The sequence below is a fragment of the Papaver somniferum genome, chromosome 4 (assembly GCF_003573695.1).
Source record: "Papaver somniferum cultivar HN1 chromosome 4, ASM357369v1, whole genome shotgun sequence".
Taxonomy (NCBI): domain Eukaryota; kingdom Viridiplantae; phylum Streptophyta; class Magnoliopsida; order Ranunculales; family Papaveraceae; genus Papaver; species Papaver somniferum.
The window spans coordinates 142,588,500-142,607,810 of record NC_039361.1 but is presented as its reverse complement, the minus strand read 5'-3'; the positions used below and the strand labels follow the sequence as shown (position 1 = coordinate 142,607,810).

General features: G+C 36.6%; 1 pseudogene; it reads right to left on the bottom strand.

Moving 5' to 3' along the window:
* The window catches only part of LOC113273223, a 138,555-nt pseudogene extending 122,986 nt beyond the window's left edge, over nt 1-15,569 (bottom strand).
* Nucleotides 15,570-19,311: the final 3,742 nt, after the last annotated feature.

Here is a 19,311-nt window from a genome sequence, read left to right as displayed (position 1 = left end):
TTCCTTTGTGGTTAACTTATTTGAGTTTTATGGATATAAATTCATGTTTCATGTAATTTGTTAATGTCCGAAGAAATCCTTCTTTTCTAGTAAAATTAAGGTCTCTCTTGTTGTTCTTTCGGGAATGACATTTTATGGGGGAGAGTTCTTAATTGAACTTGTGCTTAATTTCCAAATCTGTGTGGGGAGTGCGGGTATGGAATATTGTATCAGTTATCTTGTATCTTTATAAACTCCTTGATGAATACACTAAATTTCGACTATGTGAAATCATCGAAACCAAAGTTGATATGTTCTCTTTTAGTCATGAATAATCTCTATGTGAATTTTATTATGATCCCATTAGTTTTCGTACCTGTTAGAGCACTACTCGGTCGAACTCGCATGCGTTTCTATCTAAAGCATGTTTGTCAATGTTAGTGATCAAAACTATAAGTATTGATTTCTAGTCTATTATAGCTAAGTCTCTGACTAGGATAAAAAGTTTAATTGAGCTCAAGAACTCCATGGCGATCATTGATTAAAGTTTTTGAAAGTCGTTGTTGTAAATAGGATTCGTTTCAGACTTGTGAAGGAAATGGAATTTTTAGATTTATTAAAAATATATATACAAAAAATATTAACAATGGGCGAGAGGTACTGGGACTAAGGATTTGGCCGAATTCACTACACAGGGTTCATTCATATATTCTTTGACAAATAAAACTCAATAAAATTAACATAGACTCTGATTTTGCCAAGATAGATTCTCAAAACATTGATTGTAAGTCCTAAGCATGATGTATCAAAACAACTAAGCTAAGCATACATCATCAAATTAAATAACAACCGATTAATTCAAATCATATTTCAATTTTAGATTAATGCAAAAGTCATAAAAAGGAATAAAATAAATTACCCCAAGGATGAAATTCAGCCTCCTCCGTCGTCCCAGTGTTGGGTTTTAGCTCCTCATGATGAAAACACGCTCAAAATATATTTTTATAGCTCAAATGGTGTTTACAATGGAGAGAAAAGGAGAAAATGGTGTAAAACTGTAATTTGCGACGCAGAAAAAGCGCCAAGAATGAACGATAAAACACAAATGCTGCTGATGTTTAGACTGCACTGCGACCCACGACTGTGCGTCTTAGACACTGTTGATAAACCATTGTCCTTGCGAGTCTGTTCTTGGTGTTCTTCATCATCAGCAGCAGCAGAACAGAGTTTCATCAACTCTTGATTTCTGCTTCTCTGGACCTTCTCTCGACCCCAAACTCTCGACACCCATTCTCTGTGATACCAGAAATCTATTTATACTCCTCAGCCTCATTTAATCACGCCATAACTTAAGATAATTCTCTCTTTACTCGGCTTAAAGAGAAAATATTTTTTGGATATTTTCTTCCTTTAATTAGCTCTCCACGCGCTGAAATGATGTATAAACACTCCAAACATGATCTTACACGCTGTAGAATTGATTCAACACTCTCCAAACACATGAGTACACGTCTAAATTTGATGTGATCATGTGATATTCATTTCTTGAACGTGCTTCCTGATTTCTTGATTGCGATGATTCCAGCCAATTATGATCGATCCTAACACCCAAAATGTCTTCCTCTATCCATATCACAAATACCCATTGAAAATCAGAGGTTTAATCGAACTCTAACCCCTCCAAAAATCGATCGACCCAACTGCCAGTGAGAAGAAATATTTTCCCGCCTTTTTCCAAAATTTGAATTATGAGAAGAAAAGTATCCTCCCCCTAATCCTGTACGGGTGTCCCTTTAGCAATTGGGGTGGAAATAGTAATTTTTCTGGGTTCTTCCAGGACATTTATGGGATGTTTCTGGGGTACTTCCGGTGCGCTATCAACGGAGCTCCAAACGCCGCATTTTAAACCAATTTCGCCTCAAAAGATTATTTTTCCAAAAACACCTATAAATAAATAAAACACCATAATAAGTATAAAAATGGCCACTAACAGTATATACAAATGAGATATATTAGACACATAAATGCGTCTATCAAATACCCCCAAACTTATTATTTGCTAGTCCTCGAGCAAAATTTATTTTTGAAAAGACAAAAAGACTACACTTAGCACGTGCAGCAGGCCGTTAAACCGCTAGGTGGCCCTAGCGGCGGAGTGTTGTCTCCGGAGGGTTTACCAGAGGTGTACCCACAAAAACTTTACTCCTAATTGGTCACAAGTATCCAAAGAGCTATGAGGACATAGATATTTTCAACCTATCTCCAAGTAAGTAGAATGCCAGAGAAATTAAAGGTGTCAGCTCTAAAGTTGACTGAAGAAAAGGGGAGACACATCCACACGACTGCTAGATAAAGATATATCCGCTACACAGCTAGATAAACATTGTAAGATGCGTTCGTTGCTTTACAGCTGGATAAGATTAGGAGAGAGATAAAAATGAGAGGGACATCTGCTACACAACTAGACTAATTACGTGTGATGAGTTAAACCAGTGCTAGAAAGATCTTGTGCCAGATTGAAAGCAGACTAACAAAGCAACCAAAATGCATCTTTCTTCGACTCTCTCATAGTGCTCAGTAGAAACAACACCTTCTTCGGTCTTCAACTGTTGATGATAAACTCTCGAACCTCATAGAACCTTGACAATTAACTCTTCTCTTCGATTTCTTGCTTGACTTATAAATTTCTTCTTCCCTATGGCCTTATTGAACAAAAAGAACGTAATGATGTTTCATTATTTTATTTTATTTTTGATGAACAAAAAATTACAAGACAAAAATTTACATGGCCATGAGAGAAGGACTTTCAAAACTTGGATCTTCGCAACTTGTGATGTCTTGGTATCATGGATTCTAACAACTTATATCATTTGCCCTTATAACTTCAACTTTGATTTTTGAATTATTCTCTTCTATTGTTGCTTCTAAACCTAGAACGTCTTCACTTTCTTCATAGATTTTGATGTCGCTCCGCTTGTCGATGATGATAAGTTTCTACTGAGAGAGAGTCGCAATCCAGTAACTAAGACTACATTGTGAGGTTGCTTTGTCTTTCTGGCATTTCCCTGACCTACTTGCCTTTCCATCATGTATGGTTAGGTCCATCAAGGTTACCCTCTAAAAGGAACAAGTTCTCTCCTGAATTTCAAGGATCTCAATGTCTTTTTCTCTAATGTCTCAATAAGTTGTTATCCCTAGCATTCCAATTTCTATCTTTTCGGTGAGAAACAGTATGTAAACTTAGCTAACCGGATACCATGTGACGCTAGAAGTTTCAAAAATGCAACTAAAAAGTTTCTCCCATACCCCCAAACTTAAATCTAACATTGTCCTCAATGTTCTAAAGATAAAATTAAAAGCATATGAACAAGGAGAAACTGTTACCATTTGAAGCAAAAAGGGTTAAGGAAAGATATTACCATGTTGCATGAGATTGGGCTACCTCCCAAGAAGTGCTAAGTTTAAAGTCTTCAGCCAGACATCAGAAGGAATTAGTCACCTCATAGAATCATAAAGTAACAGCCGAAATAACTGTGGGTCTTCAAAACCAAAAAGAGCTGACCAAAGGAAACTACAATAACCCAAGAAAGTGAACAAGGATAGCATGCCCTTATCTAGTTTCCTGATTAATATATTTATATCTAATTGTGGTTCAGGTTCAGGTTCTAAGAAAGGGTCTAAATAAAATATTTTCACTGGTTGCGTTTCTTCATAGGTGGGATCTGAATCATTAGGTCATAGAGTCTGGAAAAACTCAAATATGATCTTAGAAGCGCACAATAATAACCTAAATAACTGAGGATCCTCTAAGTCAATAAGATTTGACTTATAAAATTGACCACAATGAGAGTAGTGGTCACTCTTAAGCAAATGTGTCGATTCTAATTTCCTAAAACATTTAGGTTTCGTCTCACAACTTAATATTCGACACATTTGAAATATAAACGTTCCCACAGTTGGAACAAAACTATTTGGTGGGAAAACAAAGTCAATCTGGGGATCATAGCCTGGGCAAACCACATCAACCAGAGGATGGGTTTCTAACGACTGAACTTCTTCCTGGACATCATTAGGTTCGGGAAAACGAGTATGAAGGTAATCTTGTAAAATTGTCGAGGCAAAGATATCAAGTCCTAAGTGAAGGGACTTTCTGAGAGTGAAAGGTAAGGCACTAGGAAGGTGATAATCACCCCCAAACTTAGAGTTTTCAGTGTCTCTAGATAGACTAGTTACAATCTCCCTAATTTCTGGATCATTAGATTCTTGAAAATGGTCAATTGATTCTTCTAATTTATTATCAGGTAGTGCATCTTTACTCATCTCTACGGGTATATCTTCTTCATCCAATACTATTGTTTCTAAGTCGCTAGACTCTAAAACAACATTTTTGGAATAAACCCGTTCCTCTAAACCACTATCGGCTTCGTAATCAAAAGGAAAAACTACATCGTCTAAAACGGTGGTATCCCTAATAAAATCCTCATCCTTTTGAATAGGTGAATAATCATAAAAATTATTTAGATTTGAACTAGAAATAATATAATCATTATAAAGCTCAATTGGATTAATAGATTCCTGATCACTATGCCTACAAATTTCAGATTCTTCATTACTACTATCCTCATCATCATAATAGTACAAAGATGATTGAACCTTATCTAAATAAGTAGTGTCTTTTATTCTATCCTCGTCCTCTAAATTAGGAAAATATTCACTATTGATATCAAGGGTAGAATTAGAAACCATATTTTGGAAATTTAGATTATTTCGAGCAGCATTAGCCAACTGTTCATTTTCTGCCTCTAGACGTGCCTGAATTTCACTGAGAATAACACTTATACGTTCACCACTCTCGTTTATCATCTCAGAATATCGTGTACACTCTTCTTTTGAACTATTCATTGCAACTAAACGTTTATACGTCCTTTCAATCCGTTGTTGGGTCTCTTCTAGAGAAGGAACAGGTTCAGAAATATCATAATCAGAACTAGTTTCCAAAAATGAGTAACCAGTACTACAGTGTTCCTGATTTTCTTGCTCGTAAGACCAATTCGCGTGTGGATAGTAATTGGGATCACCATGGTATGAACCATAACCTTGAAAAGGTTGGCGTTCCCAACTACTATTCCCACCATGGTCATAAAAATGATGATGTCCATATTCAAATTCAGATCGATACTCATTGTATTGGCTTCTATCATACCAGTTCGACATTCTTAGTTGCAAGGGAATTCTACACAATCACAAACAAGGCTGACTCGACCAAATCAAACCTATAAAATCTAGCAAACAAAAAGCATGATGGCTCCACTTAGATTGTTTTCTAGACCAGCTTCTATTCCTTCGAAAAGGAATTCGTTACAATTTGAGCACACCCCTCTGGAATCAATCCGAGATAATGTAAGTTGAATCGAGGCGAGGGAAGCTCAGTGGAGCTTTGATACCCAAGGCCTCACCGCTATCACAAGGCGGCGCAATCACGCATTCAACTCACAGAAACCATCATGAACTTCGAAGTATGCTAAAAGAGTAACCAATATTTTTCTAACGACTTTCCTACTAAGCTCGTTACCCTATAGATCTCGTTCTAGTCAAAATTTTAAGCTTAGGTTCGCGTTTGGTTTCGTTTTCCTAAAGCAGGCAAGAAGGGAGCGGTGATGAAATCCGAACCCTTATCTTGTATTGGCCAGGCCTTGCCCTTTACTAGGAATTTAAAAACAGTCCAAATTCGTCCTCAATCAATGAATCACCTTAAGGAATACAATAACTCGCTTACAGGAGATTCGCGAGTGTTTCGATGGACTTACCTCCCGTACCAGACGGGGGATGAACCGTTGAAGTCAACTCGGGCCACGACTCCTATGTCATGTACGAACCCGAGGGGCCGAGGCGATATAGTAATCGTCGTCCTTCTCTGCACACAGTTTATATATAATTTTTTTTTTATATAACCCTTCCGTAGGGTTTAAAATTAAAATAAATTGTCCAAAGTCCAGTACAATGAAAAGAAATACAAATAATAATAATAATAATTACAAAAAAAATGGAAAGTCTCTTAAAAAAAGAATAAATAAAATAAATCTCTCTTTTTTTTTCTCTCTTTTTTCTTTATTTTTTGCTTTGTCTTTTTTCCTTCTCTTTTAGCTTTAAGCTTTGATTCCAAGGACTTTAGTATCCAACTTCAAACCTGTAATACAAAGACACAACCAAAGAGACGTAAAAAGAACAAATGGAATAATAAAAAATAATAAAAACCTAAAAATTCTACCTAAGCACAAATTCGCGTCAGCGGCGCCAAAATGATTAAAGTTTTTGAGAGTCGTTGTTGTAAATAGGATTCGTTTCAGACTTGTGAAGGAAATGGAATTTTTAGATTTAATAAAAATATATATACAAAAAATATTAACAATGGGCGAGAGGTACTGGGACTAAGGATTTGGCCGAATTCACTACACAGGGTTCATTCATATATTCTTTGACAAATAAAACTCAATAAAATTAACATAGACTCTGATTTTGCCAAGATAGATTCTCAAAACATTGATTGTAAGTCCTAAGCATGATGTATCAAAACAACTAAGCTAAGCATACATCATCAAATTAAATAACAACCAATTAATTCAAATCATATTTCAATTTTAGATTAATGCAAAAGTCATAAAAAAGAATAAAATAAATTACCCCAAGGACGAAATTCAGCCTCCTCCGTCGTCCCACTGTTGGGTTTTAGCTCCTCATGATGAAAACACGCTCAAAATATATTTTTATAGCTCAAATGGTGTTTACAATGGAGAGAAAAGGAGAAAATGGTGTAAAACTGTAATCTGCGAAGCACAAAAAGCGTCACAGAATGAACGATAAAACACAAGTGCTGCTGATGTTTAGACTGCACTGCGACCCACGGCTGTGCGTCTTAGACACTGTTGATAAACCACTGTCCTTGTAAGTCTGTTCTTGGTGTTCTTCATCATCAGCAGCAGCAGAAACAGAGTTTCATCAACTCTTGATTTCTGCTTCTCTGGACCTTCTCTCGACCCCAAACTCTCGACACCCATTCTCTGTGATACCAGAAATCTATTTATACTCCTCAGCCTCATTTAATCACGCCATAACTCAAGATAATTCTCTCTTTACTCGGCTTAAAGAGAAAATATTTTTTGGATATTTTCTTCCTTTAATTAGCTCTCCACGCGCTGAAATGATGTATAAACACTCCAAACATGATCTTACACGCTGTAGAATTGATTCAACACTCTCCAAACACATGAGTACATGTCTAAATTTGATGTGATCGTGTGATATTCATTTCTTGAACGTGCTTCCTGATTTCTTGATTGCGATGATTCCAGCCAATTATGATCGATCCTAACACCCAAAATGTCTTCCTCTATCCATATCACAAATACCTATTGAAAATCAGAGGTTTAATCGAACTATAACCCCTCCAAAAATCGATCGAACCAATTGCCAGTGAGAAGAAATATTTTCCCGCCTTTTTTCCAAAATTTGAATTATGAGAAGAAAAGTGTCCTCCCCCTAATCCTGAATGGGTGTCCCTTTAACAATTGGGGTGGAAATAGTAATTTTGGGTGGAAATAGTAATTTTTATGGGTTCTTCCAGGACATTTCTGGGATGTTTTCGGTGCACTTCTGGGGTACTTCCGGTGCGCTATCAACGGAGCTCCAAACGCCGCATTTTAAACCAATTTCGCCTCAAAAGATTATTTTTCCAAAAATACCTATAAATAAATAAAACACCATAATAAGTATAAAAATGGGCACTAACAATATATACAAATGAGATATATTAGACACATAAATGCGTCTATCAATCATCATATAAGACGAAGAACTACTCAAGGAACTGATGGAACTTCATCGACTAAAAGGTATGTGGAGACTTGAACTTATCTATCACTCAAAAGTCTATCTACTCTATCTCCTATCTTGAGACAAAAGTCGTTTTGCTATATATACTTTGATTATACACATTTGCTATTTCGAGCCGAGTTTATCTCGCTTATCTATTTCTCGAAATATGTGTTGGTAAGCTTTCGCTTTGGCCAAGTTTATCTTTACCTAGTGACGAAAGTCATGTTAAGTTTCAATCACTTGAAAATGGCTTTGACGAAAAATGGTTTGTGAATAACAACTATATAACGTCCTCTAAGAATGTTTCAATGATTGAAATGAGAGTTTAGATTATATAACCAATGTTGGATATAAGTGGTAGGCTTATAAAGAGTGCCTACAATGAGAACTGCAAGTGCACAATGCCAGTTGTGATAGGTGCAAATACAGGTCGATCCCACAGAGACTTGGAGGGTGTAAAGATGAAACTATGGTCTCACTTAAACTGATTCAAACAATAGTAACAAAACGATTTTGGTTGTGTCGATACGAAAAAGATATTGGATAGTAACAGAAATAATACAACAAGATGCAAAGCAAGTAAATAGAACAAATGATGAGGAGGGTACTAGGGTCTTTGAGTCCACCACTAACTTACACTAGTTATTCTGCTCATAACACTAACCTTGTCCATATAACTAATAACAAAAGGGATGTCAATCTTCTATATATCTAAGGTCACTTTGATATGAATAATTCAACCACAACTAAGGTATTTCTCCTAAGCATTAACTGTCTTTTCAGGGCACAGCTAATCAAAAGATCAATATATGGGATTAAGCATGAGTTGTGGTTCTTCAACACAGTATTATTATAACTACAATGGATACATGGCATACACTGTGAAAGTAAAGTATTGAATTCCTAAGATTGAATTTTATTCTAAGATAATTAAGCACAACAAGGTTACTGCTATTAATATGAATAACAAGTAGCAAACTAGGGCTTCACCTAAACCCTAGCAGGTGAATTTAGAACATCATGAAGATGATTAAACCGCAAATGAATTTAGATAACTAATTGGTCCAGATGAGATTGGATGACTTGTTACACAACATTTGCCTTATTTGTACACCAATTTCTTCTCAAAAGCTAAAATTGATAAATTAGAGAATACCCGCTCACCCAATTTACGTTTTCCTGACAAACCCCCTATGCTATTCTTCGATTTGATGTTTGATTTTATCTCTTGAGGATAACCCTAGCTCTATCTCCCTCAATCATAGGTTCTAGGGTTACTGCTTTGGGGAAGAATCTATGATAGAGATAGAAAGAGACTAGGAGGTTGATTGATGGCTCTTGAGAAAGTAGATGTGATCAGAGACGGTCGGGAAAGTGATTGATAGAGAGATGGTTTTGCAGGGTATGGAGGAGATGAATGTACGAAAGGAAGGAAGGTAGTGTTTGGTTCTGATCGGGTTAGGGAAGGATATAAGATAATAGGGTGTGAGGCGAGAGTATCAAACGTTGATGCACATTGTGGAGATGCCTTGGATGCTCAGAAGCTAGATCAAATCTGATGGTTCAGATTGGAGTTGGGCATGGGGCTTGTTTCTTCTTTCTTCTGGGCTCAAGTCTTCTTCAAGGATGCTATATCAAGCCCACTTCTAGTTTAGAGATGTGAAAACAACATTCTTCACTTCCGGGTGAGGTGCAAAATATATCCTTGACTTGCTGATAAGGTGCAGAAGATATTCTTCACTGCTTTCCAGCGGGAGCCTTTGTTATCTCTCTTCTGTTGCCACCATTTCTCTGCTCTTTTGGCTTCGCAATTCCCGAGCTTTATTTAGTACCTAAAAACACAAAGTTAATTAGTAAAAATATTTATTCTTGAAAACAATGAAAACACAGAATTTGGGATAATATATGATTTTAAAGCGCAAAAGATGAGTTAAATGCCAATAAAAAGGTGTGGAAATATGCATTATTTGGTACTCATAAAATACCCCCAAACCTGAATTTTACTTGTCCTCAGGTGAAACAGAAATTAAGAAATCCTAACTATACCACTGTCGCTGGTTTATCGAATGCATTTAGCGTATGCACTAAGCCTTTAAACCCCTAGGTGTCCTTAGGGAACGAGTTGTAGTCTCGTGAGGGCCTATTAGAGGTGTACCCACAAAACCTACTCCAACTTCAGAGCATAATAGAGTCCCAAGCATCCAAGGACCTATGAGGATATAGAGTTTCTGCATGCTAGTAACAAGAAGTTAGAAATACCAAAAGAACGCATTCTCATCCTCAAGAGTTGAGCGATAAGTAACCACATCATATGAAATAATTCGGGTTCGAGAGTGATCACAAGCCTCGACTTATACCTCACCATTAGGGTTTTATGATAACTGCACTCAAAAAGACCGCTTTTCTAATCTCTCATGTGTGCAGATAGGAAGAAAGAGTGAAATCCTGCACACGTTGAATGGTGGGAAGGAAAACCTTCCGAAATAATTTCTGGAGACTCCACAAAATTGTGGGAATAAGAATCTTTTTCTGATGATCTCTAAGAAAGGAAATCAATCATTAGCAAGGATGGGAGTACTCACTTACCTTCACATCTGATCGGCAATCAACACCACTCTCACAACATCCATAAAAACGTCTTCAATCTTCGGTCTTCAACCGTTGATGATGAACTTCTGCACTTCTTAGAACCTTGACAATTTCTGATTTTTCTCTTCAATTTCCTTGTTGCTTGAAATTTCCTCTTAAATTATTCTTCTTTACCATGGTGTTTATTAAACAAAACTAAAAACAAACTGTAATAATTCCTTTTTTTTAACACAAACTGAAAAATAACAAAATAATAATGAACTACTAGATGGATGAAGGACTTTATCACTTAATTCTTCACAACTTATATTGTCTTGATTTCAAAAACTTCACTAATTCTCATCTTTTTCTGTTTTCTTTGCTTTTGTAAAATACCTTTTCAAATGTGTATAGAATTCTGCTCTTTGTACTATATCTTCACTATGAATAAGAGCTTTTTACTTTTCTTTGATTGTTGCATGTAAACCTTGGACTGTTTCAACTTTATTCAAATATTCTGATGTCGCGCTACTTGTTGATGATGATGTGTTTCTATGGATCTGCTTGATGTTGTCGAGAGAGAGAATGGTGCTAAATGCAAATCAAACTACAAGAAGGAGTTTTCATCTTTAGACGTCATCCTCATGATTGACAAAATTAGTACTCAAGAGATCAAAAATAGTGCTGAAAATGGTGCGAAGTTAGGTAGCTCACCATTCCTATCCGGAATTTACGTACAGTGATGCACACTCTAAAAGGACTTTTTAGATAGTCACAAAAATTGAAGGTCGGTGCCTCGCTTGATGTAAAATAGGTAGTCTCCACTAAGGGTGATCACAACTTCTAATACCAAATATCTTTGCTGCACCTAATTCGCCCACCGGTATGGTTAAATCCAACTTTAACGCTCTAACAACCAAGAAACCCGATTGTTTTCTCCAGTATTTACAATTTCAGTTATTTCGGTCAGACTCTCTATGTAAACATAGCTAGAAGCATGCTAATGACTCTAAGACCTCTAAAGTTGGAGGTTTTATGCAAATATTTACAAGAATTTTTTTTTTTATTTTTTTATATATATATATATATATGCAAAAGACTAAAAACTATATATGCAAAATACTCCCCCAAACCTAAATCTAACATTGTCCTCAATGTTTCAATATATGAGCAAAAATATAACAACATACCAGGAGAACAGTGCAGAGTAGATTTAAATGGAAGAGATTACCAGATGCAAAAAGGATGGTGCTAAACCAGAAATGGGTGAATACTTTGAAAGTACACCACAAAAGTGATAAGACAAAAAGTTTGGTTAGCACACATAAAAATTATGCAAAAACAAAAGGAAAGGGAGTGGAATTTTAATCCATATGTATGTACACAGGTGAACCAGTTTAGTCCACATAGATGGGGTCTTCCAAGTCAGTAGTCTCAATTTATGGTGGAAGATACTCCAGAAATGGTTTCAATCTCTGACCATTGACCTTGAAGATATTCTTGTTTGTTGTATTTTCAATTTCAACAGCTCCATGAGGAAAAACATTACATACCAAGTACGGACCTGACCATAGAGAACGTAATTTTCCTGGAAAAATATGCAAACGAGTGTTGTATAATAAAACTTTTTGAACAGGTGTGAAAGACTTAAGCAAAATGCGTTTATCATGAAACACTTTCATTCTATTTTTGTACATTTTGGCACTATCATATGCATCATTTATTAATTCTTCTAACTCATTGAGTTGAAGTTTACTTTGGGTACCAGCCTTATCAAGATCAAAGTTCAATTTCTTAACAGCCTAATATGCACGATGTTCTAACTCCACGGGTAGGTGGAAAGCTTTACCATACACTAGTCTATAAGGGGACATGCCAATAGGAGTTTCTTATGCAGTTCTATAGGCCCACAAAGCATCATTTAAACGTAAAGACCAATCTTTTCTAGTAGGATTAACAGTCTTTTCAAGAATATTCTTAATTTCCTTATTAGAAACCTCTACTTGGCCACTGGTTTGTGGATGGTATGGTGTTGCTACCTTATGAGTGATTTCATATTTGCGCATAAGTGATTCAAAAGGTCTATTGCAAAAATGAGTACCACCATCACTGATTATTTCTCTAGGTGTTCCAAAACGAGAGAAAATGTTTTCTTTAAGAAAAGAAAGAACTACTTTATGGTCATTTGTTTTGGTGGCCACGGCTTCTACCCACTTAGAGACATAATCAACAGCAACAAGAATGTATAACATACCTTCAGAATTAGGAAATGGACCCATGAAATTAATACCCCATACATCAAACAATTCAATAATCAAAATAGGTTGTAAGGGCATCATGTTTCTTCGTGGGATATTTCCTAATTTCTGGCATCGGTCACAAGCAACACAAAAAGCATGACTATCTTTGAACAACGATGGCCAATAAAAACCACTCTGCAGGATCTTTGCAGCAGTTTTCTTGGCACTAAAATGGCCTCCACGTGCATGGTCATGGCAGAAGGAGATGACATCTCTTTGTTCAGAATTGGGGATACATCTCCTAATGAGTTGGTCAGGGAAGTATTTAAACAAGTATGGGTCATCCCAGAAGAAATATTTCACTTCATCCAAGACTTTAGAACGGTCTTGTTTAGACCAATGCAAAGGCATTCTACCTGTAACGGGATAGTTAACAATATCAGCAAACCAAGGCATTTCAGACACAAGAATCAATTGTTCATCAGGGAATGATTCTCTAATAAGCAAGGATCCGTCGACAGATTCAACATTCAACCTAGACAAGTGATCAGCAACAACATTTTCAGACCCTTTCTTATCTCGAATTTCGAGGTTAAACTCTTGTAACAAGAGTATCCATCGAATTAGACGAGCCTTAGTATCTTTTTTAGAAAAGAGATATTTCAACGCAGCATGGTCAGAATATATTATGACTTTAGATCCCATCAAATAAGATCTAAACTTATCCAATGCAAACACAACAGCTAGTAATTCTTTCTCAGTGGTGGAATAATTCAGCTGAGCATCATTAAGTGTCTTACTAGCATAGTACATCACGTAAGGGAGTTTGTCTACTCGTTGACCTAAAAAAGCTCATATAGCATAGTCAGACGCATCACACATAATTTCAAATGGCAAGGTCCAGTCGGATGGTCTGATTATAGGGGAAGATGTGAGAAGAGCTTTCAATTGCTCCCATGCTTCCTTACAAGCATCATCAAAGACAAATGCAACATATTTTGAAAGAAGACTACACAATGGTCTTGAAATTTTACTAAAGTCTTTGATGAACCGCCGGTAAAAACCGGCATGGCCCAAAAATGACCTTATCTCTCTCACAGAGCGAGGTTGAGGCAAATGTTGAATGAGATCAACCGCTACTTCTCTGCATTTTTCAGAAATGATATGCCCTAGCATTATGCCTGAGTTAACCATGAAATTACATTTTTCCCAGTTCAAAAGCAAATTCTTTTCTTTACATCGATTCAGCACAAGAGTAAGATGATGCAAAAATTCATCAAAAGACGACCCAAAGAAAGAAAAATCATCCATGAAAATTTCAAGAAATTCATCTACCATGTTAGAAAAAATGCTCATCATACAACGTTGAAAAGTAGCGGGTGCGTTACACAACCCAAAAGGCATACGACGATAAGCAAATATTCCATAAGGATAAGTAAATGTGATATTTGGTTGGTCTTCGGGTGCTATGTGAATTTGGTTATAACCCGAATAGCCATCTAAGAAACAATAGTGTCCATGCCTCGATAATCTCTCTAACATTTGTTCAATGAAAGGAAGAGGAAAATGGTCCTTTTTGGTTACTGTGTTCAACTTCCTATAGTCAATGCAAACTCGCCACCTTGTGGTCGCACGAGTGGGGACTAGCTCATTCATTTCGTTTTGAACTACAGTAATGACAGATTTTTTGGTTACAACTTGAATGGGACTGACCCACTGGCTATCTGGAATTGGGTATATGATACCCGCATCAAGCAATTTCAAAATCTCACCTTTAACAACATCTCTCTTATTGGGGTTAAGTCTCCTTTGCATTTCCCTAGAAGGTTTAGTATTTTCTTCAAGATTTATGCGATGCATGCAAATTGTGGGACTTATACCTTTAAGGTCTGAGATGGTCCAACCTAAGGCCTCTTTATGTTCTTTAAGAACTTCTAAGAGTTGGTTTTCCTGTTATGTGTCTAAACAAGATTCAATAATAACAGGCAAGGTCTTAGAATAACCCAAGAAAGCATATTTCAAAGTATCAGGCAATGGTTTCAAATTAAGCTTAGGTGGTTCGACAGGAATTGGGGAAGATTCAGAATCAGAAAGTAGAAGTGGTTCCACTGCATTCTGCCATTTAGCAATATCCATGGGTGGTACAGATTCAAGAAAAGAGTGAACCTCACTAATGTACTCAGAATCAAAAAGATCTAAGTCAAAGTTATCTAAGCATGCTTGCAAAGGATCCACAGACAAGATGTCAGGCAATGAGTCTTGAATCAAACTCTCAATCATGTTAATCTCATGCAATTCAGTATCATCACAATCAATAGGTTATTGACTAATGTCAAAAACATTGAGTTATACATTGATGTTACCAAAAGATAACTTCAAAAATCCATTACGATGGTTTATTATAGCATTGGACGTCGCCAGGAAAGGACGTCCTAAAATCACAGGAATGTGACAATCTGGGTTTTGCACAGGTTGAGTATCTAACACGATGAAGTCCACAGGGAAATAAAAATTTTCAACCTTGATTAACACATCTTCAACAATACCACGAGGGATTCTCACAGATCTGTCCGCTAATTTTAGCGTAACATGAGTGGATTTCATCTCCCCAAGACCTAATTGCTCATACACAGAATATGGCAAAAGATTCACACTTGCACCTAAGTCTAGCAAAGCCCTATCGATTGTATGGTCACCTATAGTGCATGTGATAGTTGGACTACCTAGGTCTTTAAACTTAAGTGGGGTATTGTTTAGAATAGTTGGACTTACTTGTTCAGTGAGAAAGGCACGCTTATGCACATGAAGCTTTCGTTTTTGTGTGCATAGATCTTTCAAGAATTTAGCATATGCAGGTATCTGTTTGATTGCTTCAAGAAAAGGGATGTTTATATTGACTCTTTTAAACATTTCTAACATCTCATTATATTGGGTACCTTTCTTCTACTGCACCAATCTTTTAGGAAATGGAGCAACAGGGACATGAGATGATGCAGGGACATTAACACCAATGTAATTCTTAGAGTCACTATCATGCTAAGATTCCTTCTCCACAACGGGTGTTTTCTGTGGAGTTGTATGCACAGGTGAGTCCGATTTAGATTCGACTGACTGTGGTACACCTACATTGTTATCAACAACCTTACCACTACGAAGAGTAGTGACGGCATTCACATGATCTCGTGGAGTATCATTACAAGTAGAGGTGCTTGCCTGAAATGCATTCTTCTGAATTTGTTGAGGTTGACTAGGGAGTTTTCTTTTTTCTCTCTCATTTAGTGCATCATAGATTTGACCTATTTTGAGTTATAAACTCGCTAGCCTCTGGTCATTTAACTTCTGATATTGCAAAAGATTTTGATTCATTTGGTCTACATGGTACTGCGTGTGTGTTTGTACTTGGGGATTTCTAGGATAAGAATATACTTGGTTATTACTTGTTGTACCCCCTTGTACGGGCCCTTTAGACCATGAGAAATTAGGGTGATTCCCCCACCCTGGGTTGTAGGTCTGAGAATAAGGGTTATTCTCTTGCTTATGATACAAAGCATTGGCTTGTTCAAATCAAGATTCCTGAAATGCTTGTAGGTCTGGACAATTATCCACTAGGTGGTCCGAACAATGGCATGCGGCACAAGCGACCATTTCAAATTGGTCACGGAGAGTAGGAGCAGCAGTTTTCACATTCTTCAGCTCTAGCGCTATTGCTTCTACTTTCCTAGCCAAGGATGCAACATTTGCTTTTTATTCAAAATCGGACTCGCTTCTACGAACATTAGCTACAAGAGTGGTCTTTTTGGGTTCACGGATGGACTCCCATTGCTGAGTTTTCTCAGCGACTTCAAATAAGAAAGACCAAGCCTCATTAGCACTTTTGTCAATAAATAAACCATTGCACATTGACTCAACTGTGGTTCGGGTACTGACATCTAAGCTTTCATATAAAATTTGCACAAGTCTCCATTTTTCGAAACCATAGTGAGGACATAGGCACAATAATTCATTAAATCTCTCCAGATATTTGGCCAATGTTTCACCTTCTAATTGCACAAAACTATTCAGACTTTGACTAATTGTCGCAGTCTTTTGGTTAGGGAAAAACTTTTTGAAAAATTGTTTTGTAAGATCTCCCCATGTTCCGATGGACTGTGGTTGTAGGGCATGCATCCAGGACTTGGATTTTTCTTTCAAAGAGAAAGGAAACAGTCTCAGTTTGAGGGACTCTTCTAGCATTTGGTTAAAACGCAGAGTCCCGCAGATATCTAAAAAATCTTTTACATGGTTGTAAGGGTTTTCAGCATTAACCCCTATGAACACAGGAAACATATTAGCTCAAATTGACCAGCATCAGCTGGTAAAACAATACATGAGGGATGGCTTGCCCTAGTTGGGAACATGTGGTCTTTCATACTATTGTCCGGGTTTAATTCTTCACCCATGGTTTCAAATTGGTCAGGGTTGTTCTCTTCAGAAGTGGGTATCTCGATAATATCCTCTTGACTGATTCTAACTAGTCGATTTGTTTGGTCTCTAAAACACACAATCATAGCGTAGAATGCATATCAGTGAACATGTTATAACACCTCAGAGAAACAAGCAGCTCTCAACACAGGGAAACAAAGCCTATGAGAATCGAAGATTAAAACTCGTAACTATGAACACAGAATTCAAAACCTTATATTTCTTGGAACTCTTAACGGGCTTGTGTATGTATAATCAGTATATTTCAGCTACTCACAAAACACAACAGATTTGGCAGGTAAGCATGCTACTCATGTATCACAGGATCTTGCACACACTAGTTTTTAGCAGGCAGATATGTTATTGCATTCACAGAGTTTCGACAGTTAACAGCTGGAGAGTATCAAAAGTTTAGAGATTCAATGCAAAACAGTGATGCTGCAGTTTTAACAAGCACTCATGGGAGTTATCAGAGATTTTAAAGGTCAAGAATGATACCTCCGGTATAAACCGGGTTTAGGAACTTCCACGAGTTTGTTCAGATCCTTATCCTTCCTTTCCTTGTTTTGCAGATAAGTATCACAGGCACCTGTGAGCTCAACAAAAAGTCTCAGTTCTCGAAAGTGGACAGATAAAGCAAGAAAAAAGGGTAGAATAGGAACTGAGTAAAACTAACTGCAAGAGGAATCTACAGCATGTCAGTGATATCTATTGACAGACAGATGAACAGATAGAACAAACTGATTTCAACCAAGGATGTTATTAGCAAAATCAGCAAAAATAGAGATTAAACGTATCTGAGCTGAAACTACAAATACAGGCTTCAGATTTTTGTAAACAATGAACTGAAAAATAAAAACCTACAGCTAAGATGGATATATTACAGATGCATATTATGAGAACAATGAGCTAAGACAGAAACAAAATAAAAACTAACAAATGTGCTCAGAAAACTTGCCGACACTTAACTGAAACAAAACTAGCAATCACTGGAAGTATTAAATAGATGAGATGAAAAGTATATACACAGATGCTTGAATTTAAAAGAGAAACTACATCTAAGAAGAGAACAAGTTACACTACAATAGGATAATGATTTAGTGATGGTTATATGCTTGAACTATGGAACAAGTTACAATCAGTTATACCACAGGAAAGTAGCAAACTAAAAGTTACAAGATGAGATGCAAGAATGGAATGATACTAGTTACAGCTAACACAAGTACTGAGATGCAAATTATAGAAACACATGGACTATACTATTATGGAAAGAAAAGTTACAACAGGGCAACAAGTTTCAAACTACATCAACTTCTACAGCTACAATGGAAGGAAGACAAAAGAAAATATAACACATATTTACAATAATAACTGAAACCAGTAAGTGAAGATAAAAACCTCAGCTACACCGCTACCGAGTCCCCGGCAGCGGCGCCAAAAACTTGGTAGGCTTATAAAGAGTGCCTACAATGAGAACTGCAAGTGTACAGTGCCAGTTGTGATATGTGCAAATACATGTCGATCCCACAGAGACTTGGAGGGTGTAAAGCTGAAACTATGGTCTCACTTAAACTGATTCAAACAATAGTAACAAAACGATTTTGGTTGTGTCTATACGACAAAGATATTGGATAGTAACAGAAATAGTACAACAAGATGCAAAGCAAGTAAATAGAACAAATGATGAGGAGGGTACTAGGGTCTTTGAGTCCACCACTAACTTACACTAGTTATTCTTCTCACAACACTAACCTTGTCCTTATAACTGATAACAAAAGGGATGTCAATCCTCTATATATCTAAGGTAACTTTGATATGAATGATTCAACCACAACTAAGGTATTTCTCCTAAGCATTAAGTGTCTTTTCAGGGCACAACTAATCAAAAGATCAATATATGGGATTAAGCATGAGTTGTAGTTCTTCAACACGGTATTATTATAATATTCAACACGGTATTATTCTAACTACAATGGATACATGGTATACACTGTGAAAGTAAAGTATTGAAGTCCTAAGATTGAATTTTATTCTAAGATAATTAAACACAACAAGGTTAATGCTATTAATATGAATAACAAGTAGCAAACTAGGGCTTCATCTAAACCCTAGCAGGTGAATTTAAAACATGATGAAGATGATTAAAACGCAACTGAATTTAGATAACTAATTGGTCCAGATGAGATTGGAT